This window comes from Topomyia yanbarensis, chromosome 2 (assembly GCF_030247195.1).
Source record: "Topomyia yanbarensis strain Yona2022 chromosome 2, ASM3024719v1, whole genome shotgun sequence".
Lineage (NCBI taxonomy): Eukaryota > Metazoa > Arthropoda > Insecta > Diptera > Culicidae > Topomyia > Topomyia yanbarensis.
This window is the reverse complement of record NC_080671.1, coordinates 58,514,233-58,535,374: the sequence shown is the minus strand read 5'-3', so window position 1 is coordinate 58,535,374 and position 21,142 is coordinate 58,514,233.

Below are 21,142 nucleotides of genomic sequence, written 5' to 3'. Positions count from 1 at the left end.
CATTGTCTCGAGAACAAAGGAAATATCGGATTATTCTTGTCATCATGAGTAAAGTTGACGAAAAAGCTCTACTCCGACCCAACGCAGCGGTCGTTGACTTTAAATTTTGTTTAAAACGACCGAGTTTTAGTGAAGTGGAATACCTTGAAGGTAAAAATGCAACTTAGGCTTGCGGATGTCTTGTACCTTCAGTATCATCATCTTCGCAATGTAGTGTTAATATCATTCAACACGTTAGCACAAGCCGAGCGTTTCGTTTTGAAGAACAACTTGAAACACGTGGTTGAAAGTGACAACGTTGGGATTAAGATTCCCGTATACATTGAGAATGATTATATAGATGTAAGGTTATATGACCTATCACCTCGTACCCCTCCTGAGCCAATTGCAAAATGCATGTCGCAATACGGAGAAGTAGAATCCGTTACACCTGATACTTGGAGAAACTTCTTCCCGGGTACTCCTAACGGCGTTTTTGTAGTGAGGATGCGGGTTGAAAGGCCTATACCCTCTTACTTGGCAATAAAACTCAATACTCACGGAACTACAATTATGCAAACTACGCTATGCACCCATCAGGGGAAAACTCCTACGTGCAAGTATTGTAATCAGACAGCTCATCATGGACAACCTTGCGTGGAAGATGCAGAGGAAAATGCATCTCAACCGATTGCCAACTCATCTACAGCAAACCAACCTAAAACAGAGTTTTCAATACCAATGCCTGAACCACAAACGGTGGCCAAATTTGTGGCAGCTGTTCAGATCATAATGACAACCGCAAAAGAATCACCCAGCACCCCAAAAGCAACTGTAAGCAACATCGGCAACGAATGCAGTAACAATGATGACGGATTTACACTGATCAACAATAAGTGCAAGAAGCAAGGGAGAACATCTGATCCCGGACACCAAGCCAGCTTCGACCGGGACGTGAAAAACAAGAGAATTAAATGACCCCCCTGACGCTGTTTGCCAACAGACCTCGCGGAAAAAGGTCTCCGCTCGCAATAAAAAGTTGCGCGCATGAGATCCAATTAATTAATTCTTGTTTGTATTTTTATTTTTACATGGATTGTAAACGTATAAAAGATCCACGGCTCCGTTAAGCTACCGCTATGAGCCGTGTCAAATAAACGAATTAAAAAAAACTTATTCGATTAATAGAATACTATAAATCAATCCAGCTTCGTTAGGGTAAGCTATTAAACTTTTAACGAAGTGTGTCTGAGTCAGTCTTGCAAAGGGCTTAAGAGCGTATGCTGCACGAATTTTTTTTTTCCGGAATTGCGAAAAAAGTGCCACGAACTCGGAAACAATCGCGTTTTTACGTAACGAAAACAGGACCATGAATAAAAATCATGTTTTATTGTTTATTGCTTTGAAAGTTGGATTTTTGATGCACTCCGCTATCACAAATGAAATGATATGAATTCACCAAAAAATTACATTTTCGATCAAATATACTACAATAACCGCGAGACTGGCAGCCATGTTAACCTACCAGATAGTAAAAATAAGAAGTTTGTTTTTGAAACTTTTCAATGTCAAAAATCTGTCAGGTCAAAGGAATTACACTTTTGATTACACTACACACTACACAAAAATTACATTTTCGATCAAATATACTACAATAACCGCGAGACTGGCAGCCATGTTAACCTACCAGATAGTAAAAATAAGAAGTTTGTTTTTGAAACTTTTCAATGTCAAAAATCTGTCATTTTTTGGAGGATATATTTGCTTTTGTTTTGCGAACTTAAGTCTCATTATTCAGAGTCGTACTATACGACGTGAACTGATTTCATCTTGATCATGATCTAGTTTTCGTGGCTGTAAATCTGTTCACAAAATCAAAACAGTCTGGGTATTTTCTCGTGAACTATTTCACGGAAATCGGAATATTAGTTTTGAATCCTTTCAAATTATAAAATTATAATTTTGTCTTATGAAAAATCGAAGATGTGTTATGGAAAATTAAATCATAGCAAAACGATTTGACGAAATAAATGCCGCTTCATAAGATATTCTAATTATTTACATACGTCCTGCTTGTGGCTAAAAAGTATACGATATACTTATGAAGTTCACTGTATTTTTTGGCTGAGTATAACAAAACTATGTTTTCATAAGAATAATATGAAAAACCTGTTTTAATCCACCTACAGGTGCAATTGTGCCTTTCTCATTTCTCCAAACTATGATTTAATAGCTAGTTCGTACAATATAACATTATGGAAATGTCTTTCATTCTTATTACACTTGGTAAGTATATATAAGAGCACCTTTTTGCATTCATCGCGGTATCGGTTTGAATCGGAGTTTTCTATGTGATCGCACTCCACAACCCGTAACTCCGAAGCCGGAAGTCGGATGGAGATGGAATTTAATATCAGTTTCCAGGGACGCAACACCTTTTATTTGAAACTAAGTTGACCAAATCGGTCTAGCCATTTTCGAGAAACCAATATAACCGTTATTCTGAATTTGGATGCTTCCGGATCCGTCGATGATGGCCAGTGTGGGCAAAGGGACTTTGAATGACTGTTGGTGACCTAGATCTACAAATTCAACAGTTGTGTTTACATTTTGGAAAAAAATCACCTTTCTACATTCATTGCAGAATTCGTTAGAATCGGGATTTGCTGCGTGATCGTACGTATCACCCTGTAATCCAGGAACCAGAACTCGGATCCACACAAAATTCAATATCAGCTGATGGACCTTTCTTTTAAAATCAAGTTTGTCAAAATCGGTTCAGAAAATTCCGAGAAACCAAATTTCGCATTATAATCATGCTTGTAAATCATATAGGTCGCATTTTGGGTGCCGAGCCCAGCTAGATCCAGAAAAACATGGGGGGAGTCTTAATTTCGATTTTTATTTGGAAACTGTACAATACGTAATATCGAAAATATCATTAAGGAGGAAGATGCCCATCTTTGATATTTTGCCTACATTCCATTGTCGTTCATTTATGCCATCTGTTGAGATAAAATCCCATTAGTGGGCTATTTCTGAATGAGTTTGGCAAAGATTCGCTCCTTTGGCCATTTATATGGCAAGTCACCTAATCGAGAGCTTAAGTTATGAGCAAAAATGGAACTAGTGAAAGCACACATCTATGCCTCCGATTTTTTGCAGAAGTTTGGTAGCATATTGCAGAAGTTTAGTGTCTTATTGCAGAAGTTTGCAATAAGACACCAAACTTATAACAATCTTTGGTAATACGTTAATCGTGTAATACGTGGTTATGCTTGTTTGTATTGTTCTTCTGACAGGTGACGCCAAACAATACAAAAACATGAGTTTGAAACTCATTTAAAATTGAAATTAATGTATAAGTTCTCTACAACTTGAATGTTTTGGGAGGGATCTGGACCTCTTCCCTGGATCCGCCTTTGAACCCAGCGAATAGTTATTCCTATTAGATAAAAATACCTGCAGAAAAAATCATCTGGACGGTTTTGTTTTTATCTGTCGCAATTTCAAACCATCACAACACGATGCACTTTTTTATCTAACGGAAACTTGCGATGGATTTAATCATAGAGACTAATTTAAAGCTCACTCGTCCATTATACATTTTTTACTCATCATATAAATCTATTAACATATATCCGTTTCCCACAATGCACAATGTTAAATGCATGCTGCATCAATCTCATCTTCATCCAACATCTTACCACTGCGGTTCAGTTTTCCGGCAAGTAAAACTCCTCTTTCGACAAATTGTTATTCCTCCTACATTGAAAAATGTTAAATCAAAAGCCATATATCGCTACTCTCAACAATTTAATAGCCTCCGCCTTCACGCAGGGAGTGGTGGTTTCTTTTCTACCACAGTTATGCTGTTTATAGACATCCATACACGATCCTGCATCGCACTTGCACTGATTATTGCAAAAAAAAAGCATTTTGCGCCAGTCAGGTGAACGGATAGAAGTGCACTGGCTTTAACAGCCACGATTTGGTTGTTTACTACGCTGCGTTAACAACTGAAACATGACTGCCACCCACACATTGCACGCAAACGAAGCAGTATCAGCAGGTTTGGGAAAATCTTCTAGTAACACAGTATCTAATAGGAAGGCACACACATACCGCGTGGAAAGTCGTGAGAAAGTAAAAGCTGCCGGCGAAATTCCATGCATATTCGGTGCCGTCGGATGTAATGGAGGATGCGCTGAGTTGACGCGCCAGCAACGCATTGTTAGTGGTGTTTAGTCTAGAGCAGTTTTCTAGTTCATTGGGGAAGTGAGTTTGTTTATGTGATTTGCATTATGCAGTACGATCTTGGAAATGAAAAGATAGTTTGCATATAGGGCAGTAATTGCTTCGAAGGTTATTGCGGTGCAGAGGTATCAGGTGATGCGCTGGAGATGATTCCGTTTTCCGGGGTCCCATCCACTTTACTTCACGAAATTTGTTTTCTGTGTCGCAAAAATGTTATTTTTATGGTCGTATGGTTGTAATATCGCGACAATGCTGTGAAGAAAGAAATCTGAATACAACATATTAGCGTTGTCTTTCTATCCACTTGAAACCGTTGGATAGATAAGCTTTTGCCACATCTCGTATCGCCTTTCAATGCATATATTAGTGCATTATAAGGGTGAAAATAAGATAACCGATTCTCATTTTCGTTTTAGAAAATCCCAAAGAGAACACTATTTTCACATTAGCTTTATACCGTAACAAGTTTGTAACAAATCAAAAATATCGATTCCAATATAGACGCTTTTTATCAAGTAAAGAAATAGTCTGGCACTTTCAATATAAGGGTGGGGGGGTTTGGGTCAGAATTTTCAATTACTTCCTTTCGCCTTTCTAGACGGAGTCTAGAGGAATACACAATAATATCTCCAAACCTCAATACTGAGTTGAGAGGGTTGACAATGTTCATCATTGATATTTTTTCTGCAGTAAAACCATTTAAATTGCAGAAAGTACATAATGTCATTTTTACTTCCAGTCCGCAGATGTCGATCACTGGATCAATCAGCAAATAGCGGTTTGCTGGGAAGCAGTATGTCAGCTAAATTTCGACAACGTTTCAAGTTGCTAGATCTTCCAAATCTTAATCATGGAAAAAAGAGCCCATCATTTACTTCAGCAGATTTTCGCATTTCAGTATCGCGAATACGATACACCGTGCATAAGCATAAGCATAAGAGATCGCTCGTAGTTGCTACTCCGTTATTGACCAGAGCCAAATTAGGTTGCAAAATGTTCATTGGAACAACATACTTGGGAACAACATGATGAGCCACATTGTACAATCTATATTGATTCCTGCATGCTGAACAATACCGACGCCGGCCACGTCCGAATGCAGATCTTCTGGGAAAGGAAGGAATGTTAGTCCGATACATGTTGCTACTGGAAACCGAGGAATCCTCTGCATCTCCACATGTATCACGGGAAGGGGAGAGTTGTTAGTAAGTGTGCCAATAGCGTTATCATGTAATAATCGCTTTGAGCAGCCGGCTGCCGAGAATTTGGGAAATTTATCATTTGTTGTATTAATACGATTAGCAAAATAAGCAACTTGAACTCCGGATAGCCGGCTATAAGGAGTGCTGCTTATATTTTTAATAATATTCAATCAAGCGACGAATTTTTTCTTGGTTTCTATCGTGTCTGATTTTACCCGGCGATCGTTTGAATAAAATGCGGAATTTTATACAGAAGGTATTTGCCTGCGTCTTTATTTTTTTCTTGTGTCAAGTACTATTCTTGTAGATAGTTGGAATTGCACATGTATAATGATTTCGTAGTATGAGGAGCTTTTATTAATATTAAACTTTATTAAGAAGTGTGCAAACAGGAACGCAAACTGAGTTATTTCCGTTGTTGCGTTGCGTTGTGAAAATGATTTTGGCGAATGCACACTGACTTCATCATGTTTGACTACTGATTATCTAGGCAAAAATTAAGCGCAAGGTAAAAAATTGAAAAATTTGTGCATTGTATAAGAAAACTGGGCAAATCTGTGCATTAAAACAGAAAACTGCGGAAATCTGTGCAGTTTTTGAAATCTGTGCAGCACATTGAAAATCTGTGAAACACAGATTAATCTGTGCACCTGGCATCCCTGAAGATAGCACGGCCGATGAAACACCCAATAAAAAATAGGTGACAAGGGACGCGGACGAAAATAGCTGAGCACCGACAGGCTGGTTTGCCACCTATTTTTCGGGCGAAGAATTTTAGGGCGACACCTGGTAGTCGCCCGTCGCCGATGAAACGCCAATTATTTGAATATGCCAATTTTTCTTATTGCCGTATATTTTCATTTTTCGGATCGAATTTTTTTCTCTAAAAAACCATTTTTCACTATTTTTAGAATGTACACTGTGTTTCTAGATGTTTTCTGTGCACTTTTATTGTCCTTGCATCGGGAATCGACGGCCCGTAATGCGAGGAAAAGATTTTTTGTTCATTTGCCGGAATTCGATTTTCACAAACTGTCACCACTCGCGTCAGCCGAAAATATGCCGAAAAATGCTTTTATAAGCCACTTCACTTTGTATAATCGTTAAATTGCACCGTTATTCACACTTTCGATAACCGGGAGGCAGTAAACTGTACCGAAAATGTTGAAAATTAACCGACTCGAAGGGAGCCGAGAGTCAATCGCTCGCTACGCTCCCTGTTGCATTCTCGGAAGATTTTTTCCTCGTGTCGTTTTGACGTTTGAATTGGGAGGAAAACAAATCGTTTACCTCATTTGCGCGTCGAGGGCACAAAACCTAAAACTAAATTAGTTATGGAATTTGCCTTTCGACTTCGTCTCATCAGAATCCGACACTATCTTCATGACAGGACTAAGCTACACCGGATTGTCGCCAGCTCCAAAAACGTCAAGCGTGATGTTCTTGCGGAACATCACGATTGACAAGTAATTTGTTCAGGAAGACAATCAGTGTCTCCGTGTTTGGCGCTGGCGTCAATCCGGCGTTAGCTTAGTTCTGTCACTAAGTTAGTGTCGGATTCTGATGAGCTGAAGTCGAAACGCAAATTCCGTAACCAATTTAAAATTCAAATTATGTGCGTGCAGAAACCAACAAAACTAAGAAAGAATTGAAACAAATCATGACCATAGGTTGATATGTTTCCAATACACAGTAATATCGCGAATACGATACACCGTGTGTGAAAAACTCGAAGGGAACAAATTCCTTTTCAACTCACAATCTCCCTCGAATTATGTGTCCCAACTTTTGTTATTTCGGTCACGGCTCAGTAGTGTTTTGTTTGCTCCGTCAATATTTTCTTTTTGTCCGCGAAAAATCCGTCCAAGCCAATCGAGTTCCATGGATAATAATTAATTTGTCGGCATTAGCTTTGTCATCGTGTTTTTCGTTTGAAGTTAAATTAGGCTTCTATCAATGCGATGTTTTTTGCTGTAGCAAAAGAAAATCAGAGAATGACGAACAGCTGAAAATAGGATTTAGTTTACTTCACCTGGTGCGAGTAAAAAAAATGTATTATGTGCCTTTGCTTTTTCTTTGGCAGAGGAAATTGGGGTAAGACAAACAGAGGACACAGTTGTTTTCATCAAAGTTAGAATACTTACCTTTTATGCGATTTTTGAACCGTGATTTTGAGAATTTTATCTAAACCTTACAAATATATTGCTCAGCACATACCGTATTTAATTAATAAATAATAAACATGAACAGCATAATAAAATGATTTTGAAACTCATGGAAATTTTTCTGTAAGTGTCGCGTGAGATTAGTTATAACTCACTATGGGCTATAAAATACATTTTGAATAATTCGTCGACTGTCTATTAGGGTGGGACAAAAAATAGAGCTCCGAGCATATTTTTGGGTACCATTTGGGTCCTAGAACATCTGTGCAAATTCTTAGCTTGATCCCTGAAACTATATTTTTGCGCCCACTGTTTAAAGTTTACATGGGATTATATATGGGAAAAATTAACTTTTACAAAATAATTCCTCCAGGAGTCACCCAACCGTTATATGGCTTTTGAAGGAAATTTAACAAAGAAACAAAGTTTCGCAAACTACGAAACGATCTGATACTTGAGAAAAAACTTATTAAGCTGAAACCAATTGATGCTCTGACGATTGATAAAATATTCATTTTTTCTAGTACCACTGCAGTTGGATGTCCAATTATATGCAATTTTGTTTTGATCTTCTCTTAATGTGTCTAAATCATTTATCTATACTGTTTGGCCACTTTGCAAGAGTTTTAAGGGATAAATTGAGTCTTCTTTTGTACATAATAAGAGAAAATTAAAGATGAAAAATGAAAAGTAAAATTTTCATTAATCTTCAGGGCAACAATTGGTTTTTGCTTAGTAACTTTTTCCACATGCATCAGATCGTTTCGTGGTCTTCTAAACTTTGTTTCCTTGACAAATTTCCTATAAAAATCAGATATCTATTTTTAGATTATTAAGGGGGCGATTTTTAATTAAGAATTAAGAATAAATTTGCAAAATACATTCTCCCCAACGAAATCCCATGTAAACTTTAAACCGTGGGCTCAAAAATATAGTTTCACCGATCGAACTAAAAATTTGCAGAGTTGTTCTGGGAGCTAAATGGGACCCAAAAAGTTACTCGGAGCGAAATTTAATTTTATTCATATTACCATGTCCTCCTCTACTGTCTATCTTATTCCTATCATATCACAGTAGCACCTCTACATAGAAACTTGAGACAAAATCATAAAATTTACCATTTAAACGGCTAATATTGGGTTTTTAACTAATTGTAGGTCACTGAATCCATTTTAACATTTAACTATTCTGAAATTCCACAAATCTTTTTTGCGATCATTTTTATGTAAACCATTTGCAAAAGAGTACGAAACACTGATTTTTTTGGGTTTATTCACGTCGTGCCATTGTGCATCTTTCAGATCTATACACAGTAATATTAGATACATTTTTGTTTTCTTTCTGCTTTGAAAAAGTGTTAATTGATTGTGTCTCTGGATTGGTTTTGAGAGCCACTTTTACCACCTTTTTCGTCGTCTGCTATTTTGGCGATATACCTACCCCATCGCAGCCGCCCAATGTTCGCAGTGCGAATGATGAGATAGCAACAAGTCAAATCAGCCAGAATTCTGACAGAAACCGACGGTTTTTATGAATAAGAGTTTAGAAACCTTTAGGACCAAGGAACAATCGAAACAAAGTCCAGACTTGGCGTTTAGATAAAAAAAAAGCTTTTCAAAATGTGTATGCCGGAATAGGAATATATTGGCTCAAATGGCATGTTCTGCGTATGTAGTCGAGGATTCGTGCCCTGCCGCGTCTTCTCTCATCATTTCCTGAGCCGAAGAATAAAAGAATGAGGAGGAGGGAGGATGTAGAATTTGAGGGTGGGAAAAATAACAGCACAAAAACAAACAGTACCCGATCAGAAACACATAACAGAAATATTTCAAAATTATATCTCGCATTATTGTTATAAATTTTTGTTATTTTAACTACTAACGAGACCTAATTTATAACACAATATGTTACAAAAATTGTGTTCTGTTATAATCTTGTTATTTCATTCTGATCGGGTAGGTTAGCTAAACTCAGAGGTAGTTCAAATCGTCTGCGAGCAAGCCCAAAGCTCTTTACCACATCGTCGCTGCTGTGTTATCTTATGACATTTTGGGGTAAACTGAGTTAGATATGCCACATTATTTGTCTAAACAATCTCTACAAAGTGTCATTTTCAGAATTTTGACATCCTGCTTAGTTACTGAGATATAGCGAGAAACGCGCAGAGAAATTTTTATTTTTTTGTTTCAAATGACTATGTCTGGGGATTGCCTCAAGTAATCATGATGCATAAGATATTTTTATATGAAAATCTATCTGAGAAACACAATGGCATAATCATTTTCAAAACAAAAATACACGAATTATGACAAAAATGCTGTTCAAGTTTTAAACTGTAAATTTAATATAAGTTATATAACAAAAAATAATTTATTGGAAAATTTTATTCGGTAAGCTCATCTGAAAACGCAACTTTTTCCATTTAATTTTTTATTTTCATATATCGAATCGTTTCCGAGCTATCAGTGATTGAAAAATGTTCAATTTAGTAAACTTCAAAAGTTCAAAAACTAGTAACTTGAAAAAATATCATATTCAGACAAAACAAAAAATAAGTGTCAATTATTTGTAGCTAAAGAATGCAAGAAAGATTTTTGGAAGGAATCAAAATTTTGGTTGTAAATCTGACGTGGAATGACCCACAAGTTTCGAAATATTCAATCTCAAACTTTAAAAATTGTTTTTTTTTCGAAATGTGCTAAACGGCGCTTGTCATAAGATAACACAACAGCGACGATATTGGATAAAAAACTATAGTATGTCTCTGAGTTTCAGTCGGCCAAACACGGTGTCGACTATGTAAGGACGGCCGAAAACTCGAAATCGCAATTGCGCTACTGCAGGGTAGTTGTTTTTCAGATGATACGAGGTTCCGTAATCGTATTCACAGGGATCACATGAATATAACTCAGCGTGCTGAATAGTTGCCATGTGATGACTGAGTTTGCAGTGGCCGGTTAAAGCCCTGGTCAGCATACCGTAGTGAAGTTTCGAAAAATGCAGTAGATTTTTTCTAAATCACTGAGCATGGTTGTTCTAGAAATAGTTCCAATAATTGCGATGCTCGGGGGAAGCCGTATTTTTTCTCTTATCCAACTTGTCGAAATTAACAGGGCGGGGTCAGGACAAATCACTGCTCCTGTCCTGGCCAATTCGTCAGCCCATTCAGTAAAACCGGAATGTCCGGGCACACAGACAAGGCAGATAGTGTTGACAATGCCTAGTTCTTCGATTTGGGTTCGGCATGCGATCATTAGTTTAGACCGTGATTTGTCTGAGCTAAGGGTCTGGATTGCAGCCTGATCTATTAGAGCAGAAGTTTATAACTAGACCGGACAAGATCTGTTGATGGACCGATCGTACCCCGCACATAATCGCGAAGATTTCTGTTTGGAATACAGTACAATATCCCACCGAGTAAGATTATTTCCATCTCAATTCACGACAGTAGAGACCAGCATCAGCAAGTCCCTCCATCAGAGCACCGTTAGTGTAACAGCTCACTTGCGTTGTTGTTGTCTCTCCATCAGGGGTTGTAATTCTCTCTCACTCACGCGAGAAGTAGCTTATCCGATGTCCAACTTTTCCGAGATAAGATGAGTCGCAAAATTCTCCGTCTCCACAAATAGCGTGAGAATGATTTTCCGGATAAAATTTATTTGACTTTTTCCTTCTCACCGGAGAAGGTGATAACATTTTAATTTCGTGGAAATCAATAAAAACTTCAAAAAATACACTTAATTACAAAGAAAAGCGGCAAAGAAGTATGATGGACTTGTTTTATCGTGTTTTGGAATAACGACAGCAAAGCAGGGAACGCCAAAAGGATACCGTGATAAACTCATTCACTCATTCTCCGGCTGTTTTATTTATCCGGAGAAATAACACGTTGTATTTATCCGGAGAAGTTGTGTGAGTGCCAATAACTTTTCGTGTGAAAATGTGAGTTTTTATTGTCGCAGTAGCAAACTATCCGGGCGCATTTACTCATATGAGCGATAAATGCAATGCCTGCTCTCCATATAGCTAGACAACCACTCCTCTCGAAAGGGTATCTTCACATGGAATGTCCTGCAAGGAAAACTACAGGTGAGTGTAATATTGCTGGGAGTATGAATATCCTCACCCCATGTAACCATTTGTGGCCAAAGTCGTGTATGACTGATAGCAAGATCAATATGGTTACCGTTCCAAAGCTCAGCAACCTGCAGTCTGTATTCACATGATAGTGCTCCTTGTTTGAGGTGCATGTGTAATAGTTTGATATTTAGAAATGCCTCAAGCGCAGCAGTCGGAGTTGTGGTGAAAGCACCAATCAACACCATGAGCACCATTCTTTGTAGATGGTTTAGCTTTGACTGGACCGTCAACAACTCTCTCCTCCGCCACTACACAAGGCATTTGTATGACAGTATTGGACGTACAATTGTCGTGTAAATCCAATAGATGTATTTGGGTTTCAGACCTCAGATCTTTCCAAAAGTTCGTCTATACTGCCCGAAGGCCATGTACGCTTTCTTAACTCTGAACTCAATGTGAGTAGACTTATTCAGTTTGACAGCAAATATTACTTATTTGACTTGATCTGTACACAGTAGCTCTGAATCAAAGAATTGCAAAGGCCGAACCCTGGTTGTTATTCATTTCTTCGTGAAAAAATACCAAATTCCTTATCTCTGCTTGTCTCAGTGATGAGCAAAGAATGTGGTTACTGTACATTACGTTTAACCAATCTGAGACACATGCACATACCCCATGACCGCGCGTCGTTTCCAGAATAGACTGGAAGGACACATTGTCAAAAGTTCCCTTAATATCTCGGAATACACCATGGCTAGATTTCTGGACCGAGCAGGCGTTTTACATCACCATTTGAACAAGCGAAAACTGTGCGTATGTTGGCTGGTGTTGACCAGAGTTACAAATATTCAAATTCATTGAATGAAAATTGATCAAATTCAGCCGCACATAAAGCATCAAGATAAATCAACGAAATATAGAAATACTCGTCCCTGGAACTGCTAAACTCTAAGGAACATGGACAAAAATTAGATCCAAAAGCATATTTATCGCTTTTGTATTGTTTTTGTTGGAATTTCCGATAGTTTTCGTCACAAGTATGTGTGATACAGAAGGGCTTGTGTACAATTAGTGACTAAACTGTATTAAATAACTTATTTTGAAAACGTGCCTTATACCAAAACTCCGAGGGTGGCAATCTTACTCAGGGTGTCCGCCTTCGGTGCATTTCCCTGTAGTATGTTTTTCTACCTCTGTGAGCTTCGCGAAGCTATGTGACGAACATGCACGAGTGAAGATTTGACGCTTCTCTTATGGCATTTTCGTTTTTGACTCTATGCTACACTGCCGTTCTACGCATAATTGTCCCATGTTGTTTTTTGGTCATTTTCACTTTTTTTCATCAAACAGTACTTTTTGATGTATATTTTCAGAAAACACATCCAAATCGTACAGTTTGTTCGAAGACTTCGTGATAAAATACCAAGTCTGTCTGTCCCATTGTTGATATTCTACGCATAATTGTCCCACTAACAAAAATCCCAAAAAAGTGCACAATAAAAAAATAATTACGTAGTGTTTAGTTAAGACGTACATTACGCTAGATATCGGGCACTGAAAAAATTGATGGAAAAATATCGGTTCATTAAAAAAAGAGATGGCAGTGGTAATATTAATCACAGCAGTGAGAACAATCCTGTAAAGCTCTTCATCACTATCGTCGCTTGCATAACATGGCGAACGCATCTAGATTAATGAGCCTATTTTCGCAATGTTTCTATTATCACGCTACCCAATCGAAGCCGTTGGTTAGTGCAGCGTTTGCTATCTTTGTTCAACACATTGGGTCGAATGGTAGGGCGACAATTGCGGCACTCGATTGGAGCTGTTGTTGCGATCAATCACTAGCATTTCATCGTTTTTAGGCCATTTGTGTTATTAAATTGGTTCTTAAGAACGAAGCAAAGTTGTGGATGCCAAATTATATGCACTCCATCGAGTGTAGGCAGAGTAATTAATGATTTTGTGAGGTACCGTAAAATAAAGTAAAAATAGGTAGTTTACCCTATTTCCAATTTTGATGAAGCAAAAAATCTTCCGAGTAACAGAAAAACTCACGATATACACTTTTGCTAAAAAATGAGTTTTGAGCATCGTTTACATAGATCGTTATGGGACTGATATGCGTAGAATTTTCCGGTTTCCGTTCGATTTCTCGGCATAACAGTCCCACTTAACATTTTTCGTAAAAACTAACTTTTATTGTATCTCTATAATGGAAAACTGGGCTGATTATATTGGAAACGATTGCTATGAACGTCATTCTAGACAAAAAGCTTTATTTGTTACACCGTTTCCCCCCAGATTGCTAATACAATTTTCATTTTCAATCGCGTTTTTCTCAGTTGCCAGTTTTGCAACATGGGACAATTGGGCGTAGAACGGCAGTAACACCGGTATAGTCAACAGTGGTGTACCACCAGATAAAAACGAAAACGCTATTAGAATTTCAAGCTTCATCGTTTGTTCGCAGTTTGCCCAGTGACCTACCGTGAAGGTTGATTAGTGAGCACAAAGTTTTGGCTACTTTGTGTTCCACAGTTAGCAACATCCACGAGAGTGCACGAATTTTCCCATGCCTGGCCTCGTCAGACTGACATCTGTCTCCAAATCTAAAGATACAGCTTACAGGCAAGCGCTTTTATTCAAATTATGAAGTCATGGTAGAAAAAAAGGCGCATTTTGGAGGATTTTACACTAGTTTCTCTATAAAGCAGGTAATTGATTAAAGACCGCTATTTGCTGAAAGGTGACAATGTCTCTTATTCGTCTCATTAGAAGAGCGTTTGTCGAAAAGTATAATTATCCACATACACTACTCGCCAATAGTTTGAAATTGCATCAATAAGTATTGCAACACAAATTTTTGGTGAAACCACTCTTTGTACGTGATGGGCACAAATCCTAACTTAATGAACTCATGGGTGCGTTTTGCCTTTGTCTCATCATTGCAGATATTGGAAATGAATCTGTCTTACTCCCAGTCGTAGGCGAAAACGAAACACTTATACTTATTATATTTTATGCCGTAAAATTAATTAGTTAGCATCCCACATTTACTGAAATTTCATTTACGGACCTGCGAACAGCATGTGGGCAATAACTTGTATGCTTTCGAAATGACGTTTATATCATTTGACAGTTGAGAATCTAATAATTTCACAAATATATTTTCGTAGTGTTGACTTTAGCAATATGGTGTCTTCGAGAAATTTTCTTGGAATAAAACTCCCTTCTTTCTGTCTTATCGGATTGATGATTGATCCCCCTATTAGTCACTTACGAAATTTATTTTCTTCAATAATTCAGATAGACAAATACTTACTTCAGCAAAGTAGTAGAGAAACTTGTTACAAACATTTTACTTGAAGACTGTAACTCTCTATCTTTGAACCTTTTTGAGATATGGGGCACTTAAAAACAGTTTTTTATCATAAGTTTTTTTTCTAGATTTTCCCCATTATATACATGTTCTAGAACATTGTTTGGACTGCTAAATTGCATTACTTTTCCAAAGACGGAAACTTGCTATCGCTAGTATGTGTGGATATATTCACGTTTTTTGGTTGAAAATAGCTCTTTTTCCTATGCCGATCACTTTTCAACGGGCAAACCACTTGGTAAACAAATTAAAGTGTAAGAAAAGCACAACAAATGCTGGAAAAATTAGATCTCCCCAAGGCGGCCCTCTATGGAAATAATTGAGCTGTAGTTTGTCTCATTATGTCATCAAATACATCACTATATGGGTCATTCCACGCGAAGTGATCAAGGCACGTGTAATCGACCTTCATGTATTTAAACCAAATTTGGGGAATTGTTCATCTATGGCCAATACCCAATTTTGTGTCAATTGAACTAGCCCTCGGGTCATGAGAGCACCCCCCGTTTTGACAAATTTCCAAAATCCTTGATTTTCTTTTGATCATATCTCCGGTTCTATTCACTCTAGAATCAAATCGCAAGATGGTTCTTGAAGAAAATTGTTCAAGGCTTTAAAAAAATATTGTCTTTTTGGCGCCAGTGCTGCCAACTATGCGTTTTGCCTTTCTCCTATCGAAAGGTTATACTGTATCGATTTTGTTGGTTATTTTCGGCAAATTTGAGACTAAGAGAAACGAAAGCAATGAAATTGAAAGACGGATAGGTATTCTAGAGCGAATCAGGTATAAACATAGAACGGAAAACTAGGACTAGGCCTGCTCATATGGACATGATTGAAAGGAAATGTGAAGAATCCTTTGCCGGCGTCGGCGGTAAAACATGATGATGAGTTATGTTCTACCATTGACCATGCGGTAGACTTGGGTGCAACACCCAACTTCTACTTAGCAGAAGGCAAAGGATTATTCATATTTCCTTTCGATCATGTCCATATGAGCCTTATGAGCCTGCCTAGTCCTAGTTTTCAGTTCTAAGTTTATAACTGATTCGCTCTAGAATACCTATTAGACCGGTAACAATTTTGAATTTTTTCGGAACACTGTTAAATCAAACTGTAATTGGCTTCACATACCACTTGTCAAATATGAGCTTTTTTCGAAAACTCTAATTCACTCACAAGAGTTTTCAAGTTTGTACGTGAAAAATATGAAAAATAGGTAATTGAAACAATAACTTAAGTACAGAATGCCAGTATCATCTTGTGGATCCCAAAATCTGCAAATATATTGCTTAAGGTGTAAGGATAAACATTGCCGAAGACTGCAAATTGATCCGATTTTGCAGTAAAAAGATATTCTCATGTAAAGTTATGTATTGCCTCTCTTTCTCGCACAAGCTTAGAATAGGAAATTTCAAAAAAAAGGTTGGTCTTCAAAGTTAAATAACCTATAATCAATGTGCGATGTTCGACAAAGCTATTCGTTACAAAATAATCTACGCGACCGTAAGTTTTGAGGTACGCAGAGTTACTGTGACTTTTTTCTTATTGGAATTTAAGTTTTTATTCCCGAATTTCCATATATATTACTATAGAAACTTGTGGGTGAACTAGAGCTATCGGAAAAAGCTCATATTTTGCATATGATTATCATTACCTATAGCCATTCGAATTAGCAGTGCTCCGAATAAAAAAGTTAAAATTGTTGCCGGTCTAATACCTATCCGCCTTTCAATTTCATTGCTTTCGTTTCTCTTAGTCTCAAATTTGCCGAAAATAACGAACAAAATCGATACAGTAGGACCTTGCGGCAATTAAAACATAGTTACATAGAAAGGTTATGCAATCACTCTGAACATCGTCAACTTAATCCCGGCCCGGAGGACCGTCTGTCATATACTCAGTTCGTCGAAATCGGCAAATGTCTGTGTGTGTGTGCGTATGTATGTGTGTTTGTGTATGTATGTATTTATTAGGGTGGGGCATTGTTATATGGACCAACGTAATCAACCGAGCACAGCAATTTTTTGGTTTCATTTGGGGTCCCAAACAACTGTGCAAAATTTGGGGTCGATTGGATTTGACCCGGCGTAGCGCATTGCGTTTGAAATTTGTATGGAAATTAGTATGGGAAAATCTACTTTTTTGCATTTTTAATTTTACAGACTACAATTCTTCATGCAGTATACCAACAATTAGATAGAAGTGTAGTCCAGGATATGCTGAACAACTTTGCCGAAGGATGCATGGTGCTAGAATGTCTCTACAACCAGTTATAGCTGTTCAAAGTTACATAGATCGAATTAATTGCCAAAAATCTTTTTTTTTGCCAACACTGCGAGTGTACCAAAGATATTTTATATAGTATACCAAAATAAGATCATATTCTTTAGATTTACCACATTGGTATGTTTGGATGAATTATTCAAAAGCCTTAGCTCAATTTCATGTGCCTAGGTAATTACGCAATAGGGCGTAGTGAGTGGAGAAGGAGGGGGGAGGCTTCAACATATAGAAATTCTAACTGAAATCTTGTCGAGTTGGAATGTTCAGATGAATTATTTTAAAACATTTGCGCAATGCCCTATGCATACTAGAAATGATGAAACGAAACATACTGTGTACCTCTGCATTGACTTTATATCAATGGAAGTAAAGTTGCAGACTGAATCAACTGATGTCGAGTTGATATGTCAAAGGAATGCATGGATTATATTTCAGTTTAATACGCACTATGTTTTGATAGGATGCTCTTTTCGATGTTGTTCGATCACCTGAAGTAAAAATTGCTGTTGAACTGGGGCTCTTGTGGATTGTGTTAAAGTTGTAAAATAATTCATCTGAACATTTCAACTCGACAAGATTTCAGTTATTTCAGTAAGAATTTCTGTATGTTGAAGCCTCCCCCCTCGCTCTCCCCTCACTACGCCCTATTGCGAAACTACCTACGCCCATGAAATTGAGCTAAGGCTTTTGAATAATTCATCCAAATATACCAATGTGGTAAAACTAAAGTATATGATGTTATTTTGGTATGCTATATAAAACATCATTGGTACACCCGTAGTGTTTGCAAAAAAAAATGATTTTTGGCAATTAATTCGATCTATCGAATTTTGCACACCTATAACTTGTTTTAGAGACATTCTAGCACCATGCATCCCTCGAAAAAGTTGTTCAGCATATCCTGGACTACACTTCTATCTAATTGTTGGTATACTGCAGGAAGAATTGTAGTCTGTAAAATTGAAAATGCAAAAAAGTAGGTTTTCCCATACTAATTTCCATACAAATTTCAAACGCAATGCGCTACGCCGGGTCAAATCCAATCGACCCCAAATTTTGCACAGTTGTTTGGGACCCCAAATGGAACCAAAAAAGTGCTGTGCTGAAAAAACGATCATTTTGCCCCACCCTAGTATTTATATATGTATGTATGTGACAAAAAATACGCACATCGGTTACTCGGAGATGGCTGAACCGATTTCATCAAACTTAATCTCAAATGAAAAGTACAACGTTCCCATAGGCTGCTATTGAATTTCATTAAATTCTGAGTTCCGGTCCTGGAGTTACGGGTTGAAGAGTGCGGACACACAGCAAATTCACATTTCCACCATTGTATTAAACATAACCAGCCATGGAATCGTAGTTTGGATAAATGAGAAAGGCACAATTGAACCACTAGATGGATTAAAACGGGTTTTTTAGGTTGATATTAAAAGCTGATTTTTCTCTCAATCTTACATTTTAGTTTTGAAAATTCTAATGCCAACATGTTCTTCAGACATTTTTACATAAAAAACACTTTAAACCTCAATATAATTTGAGCATATCTTGAGATACTCTGTTTCGAATTAAAAATCACAATTTTCGATATAAAATTGCTAGCGCACAACCTACTTGAGTATTCTGAGTTCACACATAATTTATCGTGAAGTAGACGGCTTTAACCCTTTGTCTTAAAACTAATAGTAATATATGGGTCATTCCGCGCGAAGTGATAAAAAAATATGCAAACTGGAAATCGCCCTTCGCGAATTTGAATCTAATTTGGAAGAATTATTCATCTAGGGCCAATATATAAAAACCTAAATTTTTGTGAGAAATGATGAAAAACTCTGTTTTTGGTTTACTTCTAGCAGATCATAGTCGATTTTTCTAAATTTTGACCAAAAAAGAAGATTTTTATATGAAAAAGTTCGAGTTGTTTTCAAATTAAAATATATGCATTGAAAGAAAAATGACCATATATCGATGTATTTGTCTATCTGAATTATTGAAGAAAATAAATTTCGTAAGTCACTATTAGGGAGATTAATCATCAATCCGATAAAACTGAAAGAAAGGGAGTTCTATACCAAGAAACTTTCTCGAAGACACCATATTGATAAAGTCAACAGTGTTGACGCAATCTAAAAAAATCCCTTTTTGCTCTTTGGGACCACTGTGCAGTGGTCGGAAGTGTCAAAAACGTGAACTTAATTCACTAGAGGCCAAACCATCGAATATATTCACAGGGTGTCTGTGGAGGAATTGTTCGTATGAACATTTCCCATAATATGATAAAAATTAAAATTAGGCATTCCTTACTATGATTGAATTAGAAAAATAAACTTTTTTTACTGACGAGGTATAAAGTTAGTGTCTTCGACAAAGTTTTAGAAATGCTCATAATGAAGAATTTTGTTGAACAACTTGAACTTGTAGGACTTAAGGTTATCGATTTATAAAGCGTTTTCTATGGCAACCCCCTTAAATTTAGTTTTTTAATATAACTTTTTCCACTGTGACTTTTCGTGCAAGCGATGTTCCAGGCAAATGTTGAGGTATTAAAACCACATAATATTGTTGAAGACTGCGTGTAAAAATTAAATTATTTTTGAAGACTGCATGTAAAAATATTGTCGAAGACTGCATTTAAAAATTTTCCTTAAATCGGGGGCGCGGCTCACACCTCTCGTAAAAATGCTCATTCGTTTTAGAGTTATTGAAGAAATTTTTTTTGCACCAACTGCGTATAAGAGAGAAAGGTGCAAACCAAGACAGGCACTATTTTCAGTGTGCAGACTACCCATAATGAAGGTAAGAATGTTTGATGCGTGGCACTCTAGAGCCCTATGAATAGGATAAGCTCACTTTGTAATGTTTATTTACTTTTTCCATATAAAAATCAAGGAATTTTTTTTTCGGATTATTTCGTAAATGTTAAATGTTATTTCTTAAATGTTAAATTCGTCAATAACTTGGAAACGAATGAGTATTTTTACTTGCAGTCTTCAACAATATTATGTGGTTTTAATGCATCTATATTTGTTTGGAACATGGTTTGCACGAAAAGTCACAGAGGAAAAAGTTATATTAAAAAACTAAATTTAAGGGTGTTGCCATAGAAAACGCTTTATAAATCGATAACCTTAAGTCCTACAAGTTCAAGTTGTTCAACAAAATTCTTCATTACGAGCATTTCTAAAACTTTGTAGAAGACACTAACTTTCTACCTCGTCAGTAAAAAAAGTTTTTTTTAGTCGAAGTAATTCATGCTTAATTTTAATTTTTATCAGGTTGTGGTGAATATTCATACGAACAATTCGTCCAAAGATACCCTGTGAAAATATTCGATGGTTTGGCCTCTAGTGAATTAAGTTCACGTTTTTGGGTTTTTCGACCACTATGCAGCGGTGTCTTTTGATGACTCCTTCTCGATAACAAACATTTACCCAATGATTCGTTTGGTTCACAAGACTAGGTCCAGGCTTCTGAAAAAATCTTCAAAGTTTGAGGTATTCTGTACGTTTCTTTTAAAATAAACGTTCAAAAATCAAAACCCCCCCCCCCCAAATTTTCTGCGCACGGGCCTGTTCAAAATAATAAAATGTCTGCATTTTTTGGTGCATACTGCACTTCAGCTAAACTTTGAGTGCTACTATTTTATCTTAACTGTATAATTAAATAACAGATGAAATTTTCCATACTAATCATAAACGCACCGACGAGCTCATTTGAAGCTGACCACTAGATTTTCTGAGCAATAACGTCCAAGCATAGGCTGGCCGGGAGTTTCGTTTTCCTTTACC